This window comes from Lissotriton helveticus, chromosome 7, assembly GCF_964261635.1.
Source record: "Lissotriton helveticus chromosome 7, aLisHel1.1, whole genome shotgun sequence".
Lineage (NCBI taxonomy): Eukaryota > Metazoa > Chordata > Amphibia > Caudata > Salamandridae > Lissotriton > Lissotriton helveticus.
The window spans coordinates 470,898,287-470,919,517 of NC_136068.1; the positions used below are offsets into that span (position 1 = coordinate 470,898,287).

The 21,231-nt window shown below is 44.2% G+C and overlaps 1 long non-coding RNA gene across 1 annotated transcript in view; it reads right to left on the bottom strand.

Annotated features, from left to right (window-relative positions):
* The window catches only part of LOC144766826 (uncharacterized), a 463,578-nt gene that overhangs the window by 151,907 nt on the left and 290,440 nt on the right, over positions 1-21,231 (bottom strand). The gene's annotated exons all lie outside the window — the stretch shown is intronic.

Here is a 21,231-nt window from a genome sequence, read left to right on the forward strand (position 1 = left end):
GATAACATTCCTGAAGTCAGTTCTTATGTCAGCTGTCATGCATGGATTGTTCACTTTTCAGAGATTTTTAACTCTGATTTTAATTTAGATGGGTCTATTTTTAATACTGATATAGCAACATGTTCTAAATGGCAGAAAATGCAGTTGTCTTTAACTCTGGATGAAGTCACAGAGGCAATTAAAAATAGTAAGGGGGGGTAAAGCACCTGGGCCTGATGGGGTACCCATGGATTTTTATAAACATGAAATGACCCTATGGGTCCCAATTTTAACACGTTATTTTAATGCTGCGGTGGAAGATGGTTTACCACTGACATGGGGTCAGTCAATTATTGTACCCCTCTACAAAAAAAGATCTAGGTCCGAGGCCCGAAATTATCGTCCAATCTCACTTTGGACTCGACAGTTAAAATTCTTAGTCGAGCCCTATTAGTGAGATTGGAAGCCTGGGCTGAGGAAAAAAACATCTTATCCCCAGTCCAGTATGGGTTCCGTAGGGGAATGGGTACAATGGAGCAGTGCGTGAACCTGGAACTCATAGTCGGCAAGTATACCAAAGCTAAAGCTGGTAATCTTTACCTGTGTTTTGCCGACTTGAGTTCAGCATTCGATCTGGTGGAACACGCACTGCTCTGGCCCACTCTATTGGCAATGGGTGCCCCTATTGAAATCATCCATCTGCTTGCTCGACTGTACAACAATTTGTCTAGTAAAGTTAGATTTGGAACAGATGGTGAGTGCACCCCTTTTTTTAAAGTCAGGAGAGGTATCCGACAAGGATGCGTACTTGCCCCTCTACTGTTTTCTCTTTTTATGAATCAGGTTGATCAAATTTTAAGACAGAGTAATGCAGATGCGCCTTTCATCAACGGTAACCCTATCCCAATCCTCCTATACGCGGATGACGCGGTCCTCCTTTCTAGGACTCACAATGGACTGCAACATTTAATTAATCAATTCCACGTATTTACTGAAAGCTGGAAGTTGAAAATTAACAAAGGGAAGACGTTTACAATGATTTGTGGTAAGAGACCAAGAAAATGCAAGCCCTTCTTGTTAGAGGGGGAGAGATTAGAAGCTGTCAGTAGTTTTTGTTATTTAGGTATTACTTTTTCAGGAGACGGGAGATGGGTTAATGAACAAAAAAGTGTTCTTTTTAAAATGGTTAGGAACACAAGTTGTATTTTTAGATTTGCAGCCAAATTAGGGGGTCGCAGAATTTACGAAATGTTAACCATATTTAATGCAAGATGTATATCTTCAGCCTTATACGGGGCCGGGGTTCGGGGGCACGATGCCCAAAGTGCCAAACTGGTCCAGCGTGAGGAGAATGTGTTTTTAAAACGATTAATCAGCGCCCCGGCTAGGGCTTCAACTGAGTTAATACATAGGGAACTAGACATGAATCATGTTAATGATTTAATTGTTCTACGTCCTTTGTCCCTATGGCGCTCAATTTGGGCAAAGGAGGAGACAAAGTTTACGCAGGATGTAATTACCGATTGTATTAAACTTGATCGCCGATCAAATATCCCCTGGCTGAGCCATATACAACACTGGTACAAAACACTGTATGGTCTAAACATTTTTAAAGATCCAACAACAGGTTCTACATTATCGAAGCGGGAGTTGAAAGTCTCACTCCTTAAATATACAGCTGGGATTAGAATGGAAAGATATGCAAAACAAAGTACATTCAATCTCTACCTGGAATATAACATCAATGAAGGCTTCCAAACCTATCTTGCTGTTGTTAGTATTAATTCCCATCGTTTTGTATTAACCCGTCTCCGTCTGGGAATTGTGCACCACCTAGTGGCTTTTCCCGTGGTTAAGAACCCCCGGTACCTGTTTGTGTCCTTGTGATGATAAATCCAAACAGAGCACCTGTCACTTTATGCTATCCTGTAATTTTTATACTTCTTTTAGAAAATTTTATTTGAAACCCATCTTTTTAAAATACAACACGCGTGGCATACAAACAGCGATGCAACTGATGTTTAACCTAGAGACTCCAGATGTATGTTTTCATGTAGCCACTTATATTTTAAAATGTATCTCTGTAAGAAAATCAATTATTATATGAATTCATTTTTCCAGATTCGAGCTGCTAAATGCATTTTACACTTTGGGAAGGATGGTACTGACACTTTGCACTTTATCATGCTAATTTGCACATATATGAATGTTGTATAATTGCTGCTATTGTATATTGGGCACTGATAGAATGGTACAGCGCTTGAACTTTAGTTTGACATAGTTAGACATCTTTTTAAATGTTCGACTCTGTGCTGCTAAATGCATATTGCACTTTAGGAAGGAAGGTATTGAATGTTTGCACTTTATCAGGCCATTTGCACATATATTAATATTGGACAAATGCTGCTATTGTATATTGGACACAGAAATAATTGTATAATGTTTTGTGTTTTATTCAGATACATCTTGAACATATTTCAGTGGAAGTATGTTCTGAAATACCGAATCATATGTATGCTGTTTTATTTATTATGTCTGTTGCTATATGGTTGTATCTGTACATACTGAATAAAGCATCTTTGACTTGACTTGAATACATTATTTGATATAGTGGTCCCAGGTGATTTGGGGACAGCGTGTAAGGTTGCTATTGATTGGCCCACTGCAGAACCAGCCATAGATCCAGTGAATCATGGTCCTTCACCCGAAGTAATTAAAAAATATGAGCAAGTGATTACATGGTTACACTCCAAGGTAGCTCCGCAGACTGTTGATTGGCTTAAAATCGATCGTACTACTCAAGATTCTAAAGAGTCGGTACATGACTATTATGAAGGACTTTTGTTGGCTTTTAAACAGCATAATGGATTGGAGAGAAAAATATAGGACAGTTTGTCTCGAAGTTTGTGTTGGGATTGAAATCTGATATTAGTTCGATGATACAACAACACTTGATATGTTGGCAGAATAAGTTGGTGGCCGAAATTCTGCGTTATGCAAAATACTGTAGTGACCAGGCAGAATCAGCACAAAAGCAAATGAAAGACAAGTTGATATTGGTGCAGTTGAGGAATGCTGAAAGGCCCGATCAGATGCAAGGGGTTGGAGGAGCAATGGGTCGAGGTAGAAGAGGTGGTAGAGTAATGGGTGAACAGATGGTACCTGGACAGGGAAGAGGCAGGGGAATGGAGTCACCAATCAGAGAATGACAAATGAGTTACCTGTTAGGATAGGACCATTCCGAGACAAACATAAATTTGTAGTATGCAATTAAAGCCCAGTCTGTCTATTGGGACGAGACCTTTTGTGTAAACTAAATTGTACCATATCTTGCACTCCAAGGGGTGTAGTGGCAAACCTATGATGACGATGACGATTTTAAAATAGCTAATATAAGTTAGTGTGCAGAAATCGTTGTGGTTTTTACCATAGAGGATTTGCCACACGACTTGGGGGACTTGGTTTCTACGAAAGTGTGGGATTTCATGGGTAAGGAGATTGGATTGATTCGAGGGGTTGAACCTGTTAAGATACAGGTTAAACCAAACGCAGAATTGCCACAAACTTGCAGTATAAATTGACTCCAGAAACTGTGGCTGGAATAAGACCTGTAATCGAGTCTATGATTGCACAGGGAATTCTCAAAGAGATATGAGGAAGTTCCTGCAACTCACCTATTAGACGACTGCAGAAGCTTAGCGGCAAGTACAGAATAGTGCAGGATTTGTGCAGAGTTAATGAAATTGTGATTCCATGTTGTCCTGTGGTACCAAATCCAGCTGTAATACTATTTCAGATGCCATGTGAAGCAGAATGGTTTACAGTCATAGATTTATGTCAGGCATTTTTCTCCATACACTTGCTTGAAGACAGCCAATATTTATTTGCATTCCGGATGGACGAAAGTGTGTTAACATGGTGTCGAATTCCTCAAGGGTATACAGAAAGCCCCTCTATCTTTAGTCAGAGTCTGAAAAAGAATCTTGAAGGACTAGTAAAGCCCCAGAACTCAGTTCTAGTTCAGTATATTGATGACCTTTTGGTTGCTTCAAAAACTGAGGATGCTTGCAGGATTGATAAAGTGGCTTTGCTAAATCATTTGGCAGAGAATGGACACAAAGTATCCCCAAACAAACTTCAATATTGTCTGAATGAAGTTCAGTATTTAGGTCACTGAATTGAGAAGGGAAAATGAAGAGTGTCACGTGATCGCATAGAGACGATTCTGCAAATTGAACCCCAAAACACAGAAAGTAGTCTGCATGTTTTTGGGAATGGTCGGCTATTGTCGACAGTGGATCCCAAATTTCTCCTTGCAAGCAAAGCCCCTGTTGTGATTGACTCGAACGGACATTAGTGATATCTGGTACCATGGTATAATGACTGTTGGAGAGTCTTCCTCAAGCTGAAAGAGAGACTATGTCGTGCTCCAGCTCTGGGAATGCCAGACTATAACAAAGCGTTTTCGCTCTTCTGCTGTGAAAAGATGGGTGTGCGTGAGCATTCCTTGTACAAACTCAAGGAGGTGCCCGTAGACCAGTGGCTTACTTTTCAACTACATTAGATCCAGTAGCTTCTGCGTTGCCCGGATGTCTCAAATCCATTGCTGCAACAGGTGTCAGCATTGAGAGATGTGAAAGCATAGTGATGGGTCATCCCCTTATTGTTTATGTGCCACATTCAGTAGAGCTGGTAATGACAAGAACCAAGAAACAGTATTTCACGAATCACAGACTTACAAAGTATGAGCAGGTGATATTGGCTTCTGGAAATCTCACTCTGAAACGCTGTACCACCTTGAATCCTGCTACATTGATTCCTCTTCCGCAAGAGGAGGAAGAAGATTGTGAAGAGCATGACTGCCTAGATGCTACTGAGCTATCTACCAAACCCAGACCTGACATTGTTGATGAACCTCTGCCTGAATCTGATTTGATCATTTTGGTTGATGGTTCATGCTTAAGAGACAATGAAGGGTGTTTGAGAGCAGCGTTTGCTGTGTGCACCATCTTGGGGGTGGTGGAAGCTGCCTGTTTGAAAAGAGTATACTCTGCTTCGGTAGCCAAAATTATTGCTCTTATACATGCCTGTATCATTTTGAATGGAGTCCGAGTGACTATCTATACTGGCAGCCAATATGGGTTTGGAGTGATTCATGACTTCGGCCAGTTATGGTCACAGAGGGGATTTTTGACATCCTCAGGATCCCCCATCCGTAATGGGGAATTTGTACGCCAACTGTTGGAAGCTTTGAGGAAACCTAAAGAGATAGCAGTAGTTCAATGCGCAGCCTATGGGAAGGGAGAGGACTTTGTTACCAAAGGAAATAACTATGCTGATGAAGTAGCTTGTTTTTGTGCTATACATGCTGTGTTTTCAATGGAACATATGTAGGAGAGAGCACAGAAGACACTGAGCTCAGCATGATGTTAGCTATAGCGGATGCCTGGGATGAAGTGAAGCGACTGCAAGATGATGTCCCAGAAGAGGAAGTTGCATCAAGGGTTAGAGCAGGCTGTGAAAAGAGAGAACATAGCATTTGGGTGTAGACAGATGAGAGGACAGTCTTACCTAACTGTTTATTGCAATGGCCCTGATCTTAATGTGGCACTCAATATGGCGAAAGGAGACCCTTGCTCTGACAAGAGATATTATCAAAGATGTTTTTAAACTAGATGGAGCAGGTAACATTATTTGGCTAACTTATGTTGAATCAACGTTGAAGGCCGCTGGCCTACATTACCTTTTTTTGGATCCTACAATCTGTAGTTCTACATCCAAAATGTACTTAAAAACCTGACTACTTTCTTATCGACAGATAAGAAGGGAGACTAAAAACATTAATCTGCCAACAGTTAAATTCTACTTGGCTGGCCCTAGTATAAACTGACTGAATCCAAACTTAACATATCTATCTTTTGTTACTAATTTGCAACATAGGTACATTCTGTTGAGGTTTCGCTTAAATTACTTCCCGCTAATGTTGGGTTTTTCCCGTAATGTCTATGTTGTTTCTGAACTCCGACCCTGTACTTGTGATAATTGATTGGCACAGAATGATATACATTTTTTGTTTTTTTGTACATTTTATCATGAGGAAAGGAAATGTTTCATTATCCCTAATATGCGTAAAATTAATTTTAACCAGTATCGTGTAGCCCTTTACTATCAATCAATCAATCAATCAATCAATCAATCATATCATTTGTAAAGCTCACTACTCACCCGTGAGGGTCTCAAGGCGCTGGGGTGGGGAATGCTGCTACTGCTCGAAAAGCCAGGTCTTGAGGAGTTTTCTGAAGGCCAGCAGGTCTTGGGTCTGCCGTAGGCGGATGGGGAGGGTGTTCCAGGTCTTTGCGGCGAGGTGGGAGAACGATCTGCCGCCTGAGGTCGCTCTTCGGAAGCGGGGGACTGTAGTGAGAGCGAGGTCGGCGGAGCGGAGCTGGCGGGTGGGGGTGTAGAAGCTGAGTCGTCTACCTGATCCTTTTGTTTGTTTTTCTCTAGCCTCTTTTTTATTATCGGCACTAAAAAAGAGATCTACAACTGGCTAAAATGTTATACCTACAAATGAGATGAACTTATAACTGTGTAAATAACTATGAATTTGTATTTTAAATGTAATAGCTTTGTAACATTTTTAATATTCTAACTGTGTTGTAATGTTGTGAAATGTTTTCTTTTTTATATGTAGTATACTTTTTATGCCTACATTGTGTTGGCGAAATAAAATTATTCTGGCTGACTGACTGAATGTTGGAAAGAGAACTGTGGTTGCGATGAGTCATATTGGAAGATCAGGAGGTCCTTTTTAATAATACAATCGGACTTTACTGAAATGCCTAAGTGCAATAGGCTGAGATCAGTTTTGGTGGTGGTGTGTATCTTTTCACATTGGGTTGAGGCATATCCAACTAGAAGATGTGACAGTCTCACAGTGGCAAAACTGTTATTAAGGGAATTGATACCACGATTTGGATTTCAGACCTCAGTGGAGACAGATAGAGGAACACACTTTCATAGTGAAATCATGAAATTGTTATGTACAGCTTTGCAAATTGATCGGCGATTGCATTGTAGCTAAAGACCTGAAGCATCAGGTCTTGTGGAGCAGATAAACGGCACAATCAAGATGAGAGTGTCAAAGGTTTGTTCGTCAACTTCATTGAAGTGGCCAGATGCACTGCCATTGGTATTGATGAGTCTGCATAATACTCCTGATAGGAGAACAGGACTCTCTCCTCATAAAATCTTGATGGGAAGAGCTATGCGATTGCCTATGGTGCCAGCTAAGCATTGATAAACATCACAGATGATTTTGTTTTGGATTATTGTTGGGGACTGGCTGATGTGGTTAATTCTGTGTCCCACCAGGTCGAGGCTGCGACTGCATCCACCTTGAGAGACCTGCTGCATGATCTAAACCCTGGTGACTGGGTGCTGGTTTGAAAGCACGTGAGGAAGAACTGTCTTGATGCTCGCTGGTGTGGACCATACCAGGTGATTTTGGTCTCAAGCACAGCTGTGAAGTGTGGAGGATTGCCAAAATGGATTCACGCCTCGCATACTTGCCATGTTCCAGAGCCTGTGGAAGAAACAACTCCTCTTGTTCCGAGAAGTGCAACTGAAAATACAACCGAAAAAGATGGAACAGGTCAGGTCATAAGAATTCTTGATGGGGCTGAGCAACCAACTGAGCAAGAAAGAAGAGATCAAGCTGCTCCAGAGTGGAGTTCAGATCCTGAGATAGACAAAATTGCAGAAGTGAACTTTGAACCAGATGAAAGTGACCGGCCTGGTGCAAAAGGATCAGATCGAGAGGACGAGAGGAGAACAGGTGCGGAAGTGGAAAAGTGGCCAACAAGAAAAGAAAGACTGAACATAAGGCTTGCATCTGAGAAAAATCTTGCTCTGATTCCTGAAACGTCTGAATCAGATCAAAGTGAAACAGAAGAGAGACCGGATGGTCTGAGACGATCCAGAAGAGAAAGCGCACCGTCTCAAAAGTATGCATCGCCTGAGAACTCATTAGGCTTTAGAAAGAAGATAACCTCAGCACAAGTGGAAGAAGATTTAAATTAGGGACTTTCAATTGAAGAATAACTGAGGGCTAGGGCTGACTACATCTCTACAATAGGCCAGTAATACTGGACAGAATATTGCAATAATCGAATGGGAAAAGAAACATAAAAGGACATTGTAAATAACAAGATATGGCAAAGAAAAGAAGAGAAGAGACTTTATTGATTTCGTTTGCGCCTTAAATTCCAATCAGTGAGTAAAAATGGAATCTCAATATTCTGGACGCAAGCAGAAGTGTTTAATTGGTACCCTTATTGTTGTGGTGCTTATTGTCATAACTGTGGTGATTGTTACATCTTTGGTTGGGTCACAAGATACCGAAAGAAATGAGGAACAGGTGACACTTATCCCACCTGCCCCAGATTTAGAAGAGGGTGCATCCACAAAAGATAGAGAAATGATCAGGGAAACTATTTGGATGTTACATGTAGATCTGTCAAAAGGTGATTTCACGTTGAATGCATATGCTCGTTTGTTGTATGAGTATCTTGATACAATGGAAGCGAAAGACTGCTATGTGTGTATGCAACTGCCAGCATCAGTAGAATAAGGCATTCAATACCATCATTTACCTTTGACCTATGGCATTACATGTAGTGTATTGTTGAGCATGTTTGTAAGGCACATTTTGAGTACTACTTTTCAAATTATGATGCAGTACTCTCAGAAGTTCCCGTTCTTAAGTACATGAATAAATACGATTATTATAAGGAGGTAGAGAGGATGTCTAAATATTTTGTACCTACCATTACCTTAGATAGATCCTATGCCCATAGACACAATTTGACCTGCATGTTAACTGATATCGAAAAGAAGTTTGTGGATCAGATTGAAGACCGGCATAGGCAGACCTTATTTAGACCATTTCCGAAGCATAAAGTTATTTCATGGACCCAGGAAGAATTAGATCATAAGGCAAAGGGAAGCTTGAGTCCAATAGCTTTAGACTTTTAATAAAAAGGGAAACTGTGCATTAGACACCAGTCCACATATTAGGACAATATATTTGTGGGTGAAAGTGATTTTGAACATATTTTCTTGATTGAGGAGTCGATTAGAAAGGCGCTATTCTATACATTGACCATAGTGCCAAATGCGTATTTCGTGTGTGGAAAAAGCGATAAGTGAAATTGCCTAAAAATTGGTATGGTACATGTTATTTGGCTGTGGTATTCCCCAAGATCTTCCATTTGGATGATTTATGGCATTTGGAAGGAAAGAAATCTCACAGAAGAAAACGTGGTGTGAGTGCGGGAGAAGTTGTTGGGATGTATTTGGAGCCATGATACCACGTGTAGGTGTGATTTTGAATGATGTGAAAATTAGAAAGTTGGCAACTCTGGTGGATAAGCTCTCCGTGAATACGGCCCAAATTCTATTACTTGTTGATGGGGAGATGGTTTCGAAGAGGACTATGGTTCTTCAAAATCATCTTGCTTTAGATGTGCTATTAGCAAAAGCCGTAGGAGTCTGTAAATTATTGAAAGTTCAACAGTGTTGTACTTATATTCCTGACAATAGTATGGATATAAGGAAGTAAATTAGTAATATTTCAGAAATACATCAAGATTTTCATGATCTGGCCTTTGATGGACTATGGGAACAAATTGGTAAGAGATTTGGGAAGATAGGAAGCTAGTTTGGAAGTTTGGGACAAGGAATAACGGGATACATCTTGAAAACTATCATAATAGCTGTCATTTGTATAATTGTACTGTTTGGAGCCATTAAGGCTTACAAATGGCAAAGGGCATGACATGCTGAGAATCCCTTGAAAAAGCGAGAGCAGCAATTAGAACGACTGCAGGACAGTCACTTTCTGCACCTTAAAGGGTTGGAAAGATTTAGACAGGGACGGCAAGCTACAACTCCTGTTTAGATCGGTCTTTTCTACAAGGAGAACCTTGTGAAAGGGTGGAAGGTTGGTGTTATGACACTAGTCATACGAGGAGGGAACTGATAGAGCGCTTACAGCACTCTAAATTGTATGGGTGCAATATACTCATGATGTAAACGCACTCACATGTATTTTTGTCGTTTGAAGTGTTTTATGATTATTAAAATGCATTTATTCACGTCAAATAAGTATTGAAATGTAGTGAGCACATTTAAGTAGGATGTTGTGTGTATTAGAAAATATAATTCCTCTATGTGTAATGTGCAGGATGAAATTATATTTGTGAAATGTAATTATATTTAGTTTAAGTTGCCCAACTTGTAGGCCCCAATTGTAGGTTGTTTTGAGTTTCGCTATTCCTTGGTTGCTCAAGAATTAATTAAATAAATCCTGTTGTGCTCGAAGATAGTGTGGTCTCATCCTACCGCAGGTGCTGGAATTCAACCTCATTATTTTGAATTTAAGGAGATACCCGGAATGTCTTTGAAGAAGACTGCAAGGCGAGAAGGGAGGACGCCTTACGTGCTTGGCCTATCTGGGAACCAAGGCAGCTGGAAGAAGAGCCAAATTAATTAAAGCTTCAGTGGAAACTTACTGGAAGATGTTGCAAATGAAAAAGTTAGCACATGACGTATTGTGGGTTGAACATTGTTTTTCTGTATGATGCACAGGGTCAGATTTGGGGGACTTATGCCAACTTTCAGAGGAGAAGGAGCATCTTAGAGCAAGCTCCATAGCGTTAAGCTATCAGATCAATTTGACGTGAGTACTTCTTAGGAAGTCAACACATGCTGACACTTTTGAGATATGATACAAGGGAGATAGGTAGGACCCTCATTTAGATCAGTGTAGGGAAAGATACTTTTGTTCTTCCTAAATGAAAAGAGAACTGGACTCTGCTTTCTATTCTTTGCTGCGTTTTGATTTTGGAGTTCATCACATTATGTCTTATGTGCAAATGAATTATATTGATAGACTCAGCTCTGTATTGATTTTTATGTACCTATATACTGAAAAAACGGAATAACCCACATACTTGGTCTCGGAGGCGGGGGAACCGCCCAAATCTTCCATACCCTTCATACGTAGTGAAAGGAGACACAGGAGCCTTCGTCTGCAGGAGGAACCCAGATTTATTGAAATAGCCCGGGCTATGGAACAGAGTCCCAAGCTAGTCAGAGACAAAACCCAGGAGGCTGATGCTTCACTCTGCAGCTTACAAGCCTTTTATACTTTTTCATCCTAGTCTTTTGGCTGTTAGTTCATTGTTTAATCAGGGCAGTGTTTGCAGTTGATAACCAGATCCAGACGACGTTTGTAGATGGTGACCTGGTCAAGGCTTGGTACATGTTAGGGAATGGCAGTCAGTCCTGTTTCTGTGACCATGGGCCACCATCACATGACCAGGGGCTGAGGTATATATGTGTGTCCTTCTTCCTTGTTCATTGCTCGATATCGCCAACGTTGTGGCCTTGGTATCCAGCTTTTTGGTTCCTGCATTGTATTGGAGTTCTGTTGCCTTTTTGCTCCTTTCAGTCTCCCACGGGCTCGTGGGGGATTTCAGTCCGTTTTTGTGTTCCCTGTTCATCCCCGTTTTTGGCTGTTCCTGATTTCTACCTCCGTGTTAGTCAGTAAGTTAGTTTCCCTTTCCCTGCTCCTCTCCCCCGTTTTTTCCCCTGTTCTTACTTTTTTGATCCTTACCCTTGTTAGCCATGCCCTTCCTTCCTTTTGTGCCAGTGATTGTGTGCGCTTGAATTGAGAGCGGGGGCTCCCGTTCTCATATTGGTTGTACCGGCGGTGTGACGCGCTGTCATTTTTCATCCGGCAGACGCGCAGGCAGACGCCTAGGCTTAGGCGTCTGTCCACATCGTTGCATACGCGGAAGTGACGTTTTGGGCCATTCCGCTGTTTCCACAGGACGCTGTGTAAACACAGGACGCTGGCGCTGGGGCTGAGGAAGGAAGAGTCGCTAGTTATTCCCGTTTACCCCTTCCAAGCCATATCTTTTATCAAAGGGGTTTTTTTTGTAGCTGGTATTACGCGACTTGTTCCCAGCTTTCTTTTTTCCCCTTTTTGCACGGTGCTTGTTTATGCACCTTTAGTGCTTGCAGGACACCTTATGTTTTGATGCCCCTAACTGGGTTTATATCTCCCTGGAGCACTATTTTTGTGGAGAACCCAGTTCCTACACGAAGCTAAGCCTGCACTTCCCACTGGTAAGGAGAAGGAGGGGGTATGTGTTATTTGATGTTTTGGTGGACCATGGCCATGAATGAATAGGCTGTATTGTATACTGCATATTGAGAGACATTCTCTCCCTTTACCACAGGTGCGGAGGCGTGAAGGAGGGAGCCGTGTCCTGCTATACTACAGGGTGGGAGACTTGGTGTCTCGTATCAAACCACCCTCTTTTCGGGTTCACTGGAGGGCTCACTGTGGACTTTAATCAGTGGGCTTTCGGTGGATACGGGAAGGGGACTGGTGCATGCTTCGCTCCTGCAGTGCTTGGGCGGGCTGAGCTGGGCCCAACAGAATATCGAGCCCACGTATTTAGCACTGCCCGAGCGAACATGGACGTGGACGGGAATGCGGGGGGGGATGGTTCAGGAGGTCCCTCATTGCAGGACATTATGGGGGTATTGCAGACTTTACAGTCACAGGTTCAGGAGCTACAGCAGGAAAACGCTGGTTTAAAACAAGAATTAGTGGCCGTCAGGGCGAGGGAGCAGTCACATCAAAGGGGAGCTTCTTCCATTCTTCACCCTGCGACCTTTCAGTATAGTGGGGGGACGGGTCAGGGTACAATGGGAGGTAGCAGCTCTGGTAACCCCATTAATGTTACAGTGTCTTCTCCGGTAGCAGTGCCGTTAGCTCCTCCTGAGAGATTTACGGGAGATAGTGAGAAATTCGGGATGTTCATGACCCAGTGCCAGCTACATTTCATGTGCAGACCGAGTGCCTTCCCTGACGATTCCGCAAAAGTGGCCTTTACAATCTCCTATTTGGCTGGCAATGCTGCTCAATGGGCGATACCCTTGGTAGACAGCGATGATCGGGTATTATATAATTATGGCGCATTCAAAGAACTGATGCGGGGGCTGTTTGCCAAGCATGCGTTTATGCAGGCAAGTGATGCGGAATTGATGAAGCTCCGGCAGGGCAGACAGGATTTGTTGTCCTATATAGCATCCTTTAACAGACTGGTATCTGAGACCCATTGGCCCACTGAAAAGAGAACATCCATATTCTACCAGGGTCTCTGCGAAGAGCTAAAGGACATTGTGTCACAAGTGGTAGATCCACCGGAGGATTGTTCAGCATTCATAGATCTGGTGGTTAAACTGAACCATAGGGTCTCTGAGAGGCGGGGCGAGCGTAGCAGGTTTCAGGCAATCAGAGGTAGTTACGCAAAGGCGGAGGTAAAGAGTACAGGGGATAACAAGGTGGCCCCTGAGCCCATGGAATTGGGTGGGGTACGGGGTCCTTTGGCGCCAGAGGAGAAGAAGAGAAGGAGGGAGAATAATCTGTGCTTATATTGTGGACAAGGGGGTCATTTCGCCAGGGAATGTCCGGTGAAGCCCTCTGGTGGGGGATTCGGCAAGAAGGTGGCTTGTGTTCAGATAGACCATAGGACAGGTGAATGTGGTGGTCAACAGTATGAGGTGGTCGGATCTGTAGACCAAGCACCTAGACATTTTGTTATTAATGCTCAGTTACTGTTACGGACTCAGGAATGTGTTTCTGTGTCGGTGTTGTTGGATTCAGGTGCCACTGGCAATTTTATGGACATCACTATGGCAGAGAAACTGGGGGTTCCTTGGCAGTTGAAAGAACGACCTGAGCCTGTAAGGGCTATTGATGGTACTGAGCTGACATCGGGGTGTATCACCCGCCGGACTGCACCTTTGGGTTTATCATGTGAGAATGGGCATTCTGAGATGGTGGTTTTCGACTTAATCGATGCCCCTTCGTTTGGTTTAGTGTTGGGGGTACCATGGCTGCAGAAGCATAATCCCAGGATTGATTGGGTGCGGAGGTTGGTAACGCTGGATTCAGCGTACTGTTTGAAGCATTGTTATGCTGTAGCAGGGGCACAGATCAACATCGACCCCTTGGTTTGCGCTGTAATGGATGTGGGATTCGTCCCTCCTCAGTACTTGGAGTTTAAGGACGTTTTTGATAAAACGAATGCCCAGGAACTTCCCCCGAACAGGGCTTATGATTGCAAGATCGATCTGGTACCGGGGGTCTCTTTGCCTTGTAGCCGGGTGTACGCATTGTCAGAACCTGAGGAAGAACATCTGAAGGAATACATCGATGAGATGTTGAGACTCGGGTTTATTCGTCCATCCTCCTCCCCTGTGTCATCGGCTATTTTCTTCATTCCTAAGAAGGAAGGGACCCTCAGGGCGTGTGTGGATTATAGAATCTTGAATGCTGCCACAGTGAAGAATAGGTACCCTCTTCCGCTCATCTCCGTGTTGTTAGATCAGCTCCGCAAGGCTACCGTGTTCACTAAGTTGGACCTGCGGGGAGCCTACCATTTAATAAGGATGAGACCCGGAGATGAGTGGAAGACGGCTTTTAGGACCAAGTATGGTCTTTATGAATACACTGTAATGCCGTTCGGCCTGTGTAATGCGCCGGCGGCATTCCAGTTCTTCATTAATGAGGTGCTCAGTGAATACCTGGACCGCACGGTTATCGTCTATTTGGATGATATACTGGTGTTTTCAGAGGTAAGGGCAGAGCATTCAGAACATGTTCTTCAGGTGTTACGGGCCCTTCGGGAGCACCATCTATACGGATCATAAAAACCTCGAATTCTTCCGTTCCGCTAGGGCATTGACACCTCGCCAGATGCGGTGGGTACTATTCTTCAATGAATATGATTTTGTCATCACTTATAGGCCAGCGGCCAAGCAGGTGAAATCTGATGCTCTTTCTCGAATACATAATGAACCTAAAGGGGAAGAACCTGTGACAGAGATTAGAGCTATGATAGAGGGTACACGGATTGTAGGGGCAACAGAGATGGATGAATTTCCTGGTCTGGTAAGGGAGCGACTGAAGCTTCTTGATCTAAGCCCTTTGCTGTCTGTGCCCGAGGTAAAAGAGAGGGAGGGGTTGTTATATCATGGGGACAGAATGGTAATCCCCCCTTCTCTAAAGGACGAGGTTTTGGAGTGGTGCCATTCTTCTGCACTGGTGGCTCATCCTGGGATGAGAAAGACGAGAGAGCTGTGTGAGCGGTGGTTTTGGTGGGATTCCATGATCAAGGACATCCAGGGATATGTGAAATCCTGCCCTGTATGTGCCATTAATAAACCATCGCATTGTAAACCATCTGGGCTCTTGTGCCCTTTGGAGGTACCGCCATCCCCTTGGCATACCATAAGTATGGATTTCGTAACGGAATTACCATTGGTCTCAGGATATACCGCCATATTGGTGGTGGTGGATTTATTCACCAAAATGGCACATTTTATACCTCTTCGCAAGATTCCAACGGCGAAAGAAATGTCAATGGTCTTTATGGCCTCTGTAGTACGTTTACATGGGTTGCCAGAGGTGATTATATCAGACCGGGGGGCGCAATTCATATCTCATTTCTGGTCCGAACTATGTCTGGTTTTGAAAACAGAAATACGTTTGTCCTCGGCATACCATCCTCAGTCTGATGGACAGACAGAGCGTACTAACCAGACAATGGAACAGTATCTGAGATGTTTGATTACCTCTTTGTCATGTGATTGGGTGACAGCTCTGCCCATCGCTGAGTTTGCATACAATAACAGCTTGCACTCGGCTTTGGGTATGACCCCGTTCTATTGTTCACTTGGGTACCACCCTAGGGCAGTGGCCATTCAACCCACGGGACGCATGCCAGCTATTGATGGGATTTGTAAGCAATTGAGTGACATCTGGGGTCTGGCCCGGGAAAGTTTGGTGGAGGCCAAGGCTACCATGAAGGCACAAGCGGATAAACATCGGGTCCCAGCGCCCCCATATCAGGTGGGCGATTTGGTGTGGTTGGCATCCCGTAATTTGAGGTTGCAAGGGTCCCGTAAATTGCAGCCCAGGTACGTAGGCCCCTTTCCCATAATCCAGGTCATTAACCCGGTTGCAATGAAATTGGAGTTACCACAGGACTATGGGGTTCATCCAGTGTTCCATGCCTCATTATTGAAACCGTATACACCCTCTGCACAGGAGTTGCCCCCACCTCCTCCCTTAACTATCAATGGTCAGGAGGAATTTGAGGTAAATGCCATCTGTGACTCCAAGCGGGTTAAGGGTCGTCTTCTTTATTTGATTGACTGGAAGGGATATAAACAGGAAGATAGGACTTGGGAGCCAGCTGGAGGTGTTCATGCCCCTCGATTGGTCCGATTGTTCCATAGACAGCATCCCTTGAAGCCCCGTCCCGTGGGAAGGGTTGTAAAGGGGGGGTACTGTTAGGGAATGGCAGTCAGTCCTGTTTCTGTGACCATGGGCCACCATCACATGACCAGGGGCTGAGGTATATATGTGTGTCCTTCTTCCTTGTTCATTGCTCGATATCGCCAACGTTGTGGCCTTGGTATCCAGGTTTTTGGTTCCTGCATTGTATTGGAGTTCTGTTGCCTTTTTGCTCCTTTCAGTCTCCCACGGGCTCGTGGGGGATTTCAGTCCGTTTTTGTGTTCCCTGTTCATCCCCGTTTTTGGCTGTTCCTGATTTCTACCTCCGTGTTAGTCAGTAAGTTGGTTTCCCTTTCCCTGCTCCTCTCCCCCGTTTTTTCCCCTGTTCTTACTTTTTTGATCCTTACCCTTGTTAGCCATGCCCTTCCTTCCTTTTGTGCCAGTGATTGTGTGCGCTTGAATTGAGAGCGGGGGCTCCCGTTCTCATATTGGTTGTACCGGCGGTGTGACGCGCTGTCATTTTTCATCCGGCAGACGCGCAGGCAGACGCCTAGGCTTAGGCGTCTGTCCACATCGTTGCATACGCGGAAGTGACGTTTTGGGCCATTCCGCTGTTTCCACAGGACGCTGTGTAAACACAGGACGCTGGCGCTGGGGCTGAGGAAGGAAGAGTCGCTAGTTATTCCCGTTTACCCCTTCCAAGCCATATCTTTTATCAAAGGGGTTTTTTTTGTAGCTGGTATTACGCGACTTGTTCCCAGCTTTCTTTTTTCCCCTTTTTGCACGGTGCTTGTTTATGCACCTTTAGTGCTTGCAGGACACCTTATGTTTTGATGCCCCTAACTGGGTTTATATCTCCCTGGAGCACTATTTTTGTGGAGAACCCAGTTCCTACACGAAGCTAAGCCTGCACTTCCCACTGGTAAGGAGAAGGAGGGGGTATGTGTTATTTGATGTTTTGGTGGACCATGGCCATGAATGAATAGGCTGTATTGTATACTGCATATTGAGAGACATTCTCTCCCTTTACCACAGGTGCGGAGGCGTGAAGGAGGGAGCCGTGTCCTGCTATACTACAGGGTGGGAGACTTGGTGTCTCGTATCAAACCACCCTCTTTTCGGGTTCACTGGAGGGCTCACTGTGGACTTTAATCAGTGGGCTTTCGGTGGATACGGGAAGGGGACTGGTGCATGCTTCGCTCCTGCAGTGCTTGGGCGGGCTGAGCTGGGCCCAACAGTACACAAATCATTGTTCACTCGGCTTTGATCAAGGCTCAGTCTTTCAGGTAATTGTTCAATTGCCTTGATCAAAGCCCGGTCTTTCAAGTGATTGTTTAATCACCCTGATCAAGGCCCAGCAGTTAGACCATTGTCCAGATAACCTGATCACGGTGTCATGGATGTTTACCAGGCTGGGTAGCAGGAGATGGAAAACAAATCGTTTACTCAGGGTGTGAGTGTCTCGTGGCTTTCTGGGGAACTGCAGAGAACAGGGGGGGTTGGGTGTGTGACAGTTCCTGGGCAGAAATGCAGGCTGCAAGATGGTTTTTGTCGTGTCAGTTAGAATTTTCCTCAGGCATCAGCAGAAACTACCAGGTGGGTCGTGTGGAAGTGTTTGACACGAGATGGCAATGAAAAAGCAATGAAGTCCCGGTACAAATGATGCCGATCAGAAGAACACTTTTCCTCAATACTCTGATATTGAGGTGTGTTTATATTCAAATATTTTTTGCCTTATAATAAATCCAAAATACTGAAGATCGGAGTCTGTGGTCCTTTAAATCATGACTACATTGAAAGTATAATCTTGAATTGTTTTCCTCCCCTCCACCACTTTTAGCAGGCAAATAGAAGACCATCTGCGCCAAGCTTATTAGGAAAAGTAAGGTGTAAAGTTGGTGTAATTATATCTATCTATCCATCTATTGATGCTTTAATTGAGAAATTAAAGGGTCATTTGGCAGGAATGGGACTAGCAGAGGTTCTTCTATATTGACTAGTCCAAGGCTACTAATTAAAACTTGCACAGGACACGATTTTAAAGTTAATAAACTTGTGGGTTATTCAAAAATAGTATTACAGAGAGCAAAAAGATGAATTAATAAATAGAAAGTATTAGCAGAATTGTAAATATCTGAATAAAACGGCCTAATAGATACGTATCCAAAGAAAATCCTAAGATCACTGCAAAAGAACTGTCTCTCCTCTAAAAGAACACGTCTTTTATGTTTTTGGGACAGAAATCTCACATTTTCATAGCATGATATTACACAGTTAGCATGATATTACGTAGAAGGGTTGGATTAAAAATGTTTCTTTCATGACAACCTATAAATCTATTAGTCAGTATGCCACCCCTAGAAACTCCTGCTTGCTAAAGTATCTTATTAGTTAAAGCTGGACATATTTATTTATGGAGATGAAGTCATATATTTACGTAGAAGAGTTGGATTAAAAATGTTTCATTCATGACAACCTATAAATCTATTAGTCGGTATGCCACCCTTAGAAACTCCTGCTTGCTAAAGTATCTTATTAGTTAAAGCTGGACATATTTATTTATGGAGATGAAATCATATATTTTAAAACACAGGAATATAATAGCTTGTTCAACTACAACAAGCTTGGCTACAGGACCTTCAACGTTCACAGAAACACATTGTTCCCTCAATAGAAAAGAACAAATTATACATTTGAATTACCAGGCCATGGATGAGGCTGTATTTTTTTTGATTTTCTGAAATAAAGAAAGACACATGCATGTGGAACACTGGTACACCTAAAATAAGATGGTCTTTTCTGAACCATTTCACAAATAGTTGTCAGTGTCGCCTGGTGAGGCATAGGTATGCTAAACGAAGCAAGCCTAAATTAATCATTATTTTCTAGCCAATTACAACTGTTAATAATTATATAGACAAATAACCAAAACTGTATCTGTTGGCAAGATGAAAATAATAAAAAATAAAATTGAATTCTTTTTTTCAAGTGCTAGGAAAGAAACAGGAGTTAAATATACAAAAGTTAAGATTATAATGATGAAAGGGTAAAAGGGGGCTTAGCCACTGGATGACAAGCTAACACTAAACAAAAAGCAGCAAGGTGGTGGTGGACACACAAACGGCATGAGAAAGCCGTCTCTATCCCTGTTAGGTAACCACATTGATTTGATAACCGTATAGATGAGGAGTTGTATCAAGAGGTGGCAGATATACAAGAAACAGTGGTTATTTCACTGTAATTTCTCTAACAAATTAAGTATTTGGGAACACACATCCATTGTAGTTGTCCATTCGAAATCATACACAATAAAAACACCATCAGCAATTGATTAACCCCTTCGGGGCTAATGACGAGCTGGGCTCGTCATCGCGCTTACCTGTCCTGCGCGGATGACAAGGCCAGCTCGTCATCAGCCCCACCCTCGGGGGAAGCGCTGGCGCTCCCCCCGAGGCTCTCTGATCCTCGTTGTTTTGCTGGGGGCGGCAGTGGAAGAGCTTCCGCTGCCGCCCCCGCCCCCCCCCATGGTAATCCCTGATGACGTCAGCGCGCACAGCGCGCGCTGACATCATCAGGGATTCCCAGCGCTCAGGAAGCCATTTGCTTCCTGACCGCGCTGGAAGAAGGTAGGTTTCTCGAGGCTGGCGGGGGTTTGGGGGCAGCGAAGAGGCATCAGGGGAGAGGAAAGAGATTTTCCTTTCCCCTGATGTCTCTTTGCAGGGCATTTCTGCCTCACGATCGCGCACAGCGTCGCGATTGTGCGGCGGAAATGCCCCCACTAGACACCAGGGATATACTTTTAGTTTTTAGGAAGTGACCCCTTGGGCAAGGGTCGCTTCCATGCTGGCTGGCAATATGTTTTCGTTTTTCTGCCCCCCCTGGGGGGAAATCGGCCCGTTTTTTCGGCCGTTTTGCCCCCAGGGGGGGCAGAAATTCCCCACTAGCACCAGGGATATTGATTTTTGCCAAGATGGCGGCCATTGATTTTGTTTACGTTTTTCTGTCCCCCCTGGGGGCAAATCGGCCCGTTTTTTTTTGCCGTTTTGCCCCCAGGGGGGACAGAAAATGCCCACTAGACACCAGGGATGTAATTTTAGTTTTTAGGAAGCGACCCCTTGGGCAAGGGTCGCTTCCAGGCGGGGTCTGAGTATGTTTTCGTTTTTCTGCCCCCCCTGGGGGGAAATCGGCCCGTTTTTCGGCCGTTTTGCCCCCAGGGGGGGCAGAAATTACCCACTACAACCAGGGATTTTTGTTGGGGCAATGTGTTTGTTTTGGGAAGCGACCCCTTGGGTAAGGGTCGCTTCCAGGTGGACATGATTGTGTTTTTGTTTTTCTGTCCACCCTGGGGGCAAATCGGCCTGTTTTTTTTGCCGTTTTGCCCCCAGGGGGGGCGGAAAATGCCCACTAACACAAAGTTTTTAGGAAGCGACCCCTTGGGCATGTTTGCTGGTGGTGTGTGTGGGGAGTGGTACTTGGCTGGATGGTGTGCGTGGAGCGGTGCTTGGCTGGCGGTGTGTGTGGAGTGGTACTTGGCTGTCGGTGTGCGCTGAGTGGTGTTTGGCTGGCGGTGTGCGTGGAGGGGTACTTGGCTATCTATGCACGGAGTGGTGCTTGGCTGGCGGTGTGTGTGGAGTGGCGCTTGGCTGGTGGTGTGTGTAGAGTGGTACTTGGCTGTCTGTGCACGGAGTGGTGCTTGGCTGGCGGTGTGTGTGGAGTGGCGCTTGGCTGGTGGTGTGCGTGGAGTGCTACTTTGCTGTCTGTGCACGGAGTGCTGCTTGGCTGGTGGTGTGTGTGGAGTGGAGCTTGGCTGGTGGTGTGCGTGGAGTGCTACTTTGCTGTCTGTGCACAGAGTGCTGCTTGGCTGGTGGTGTGTG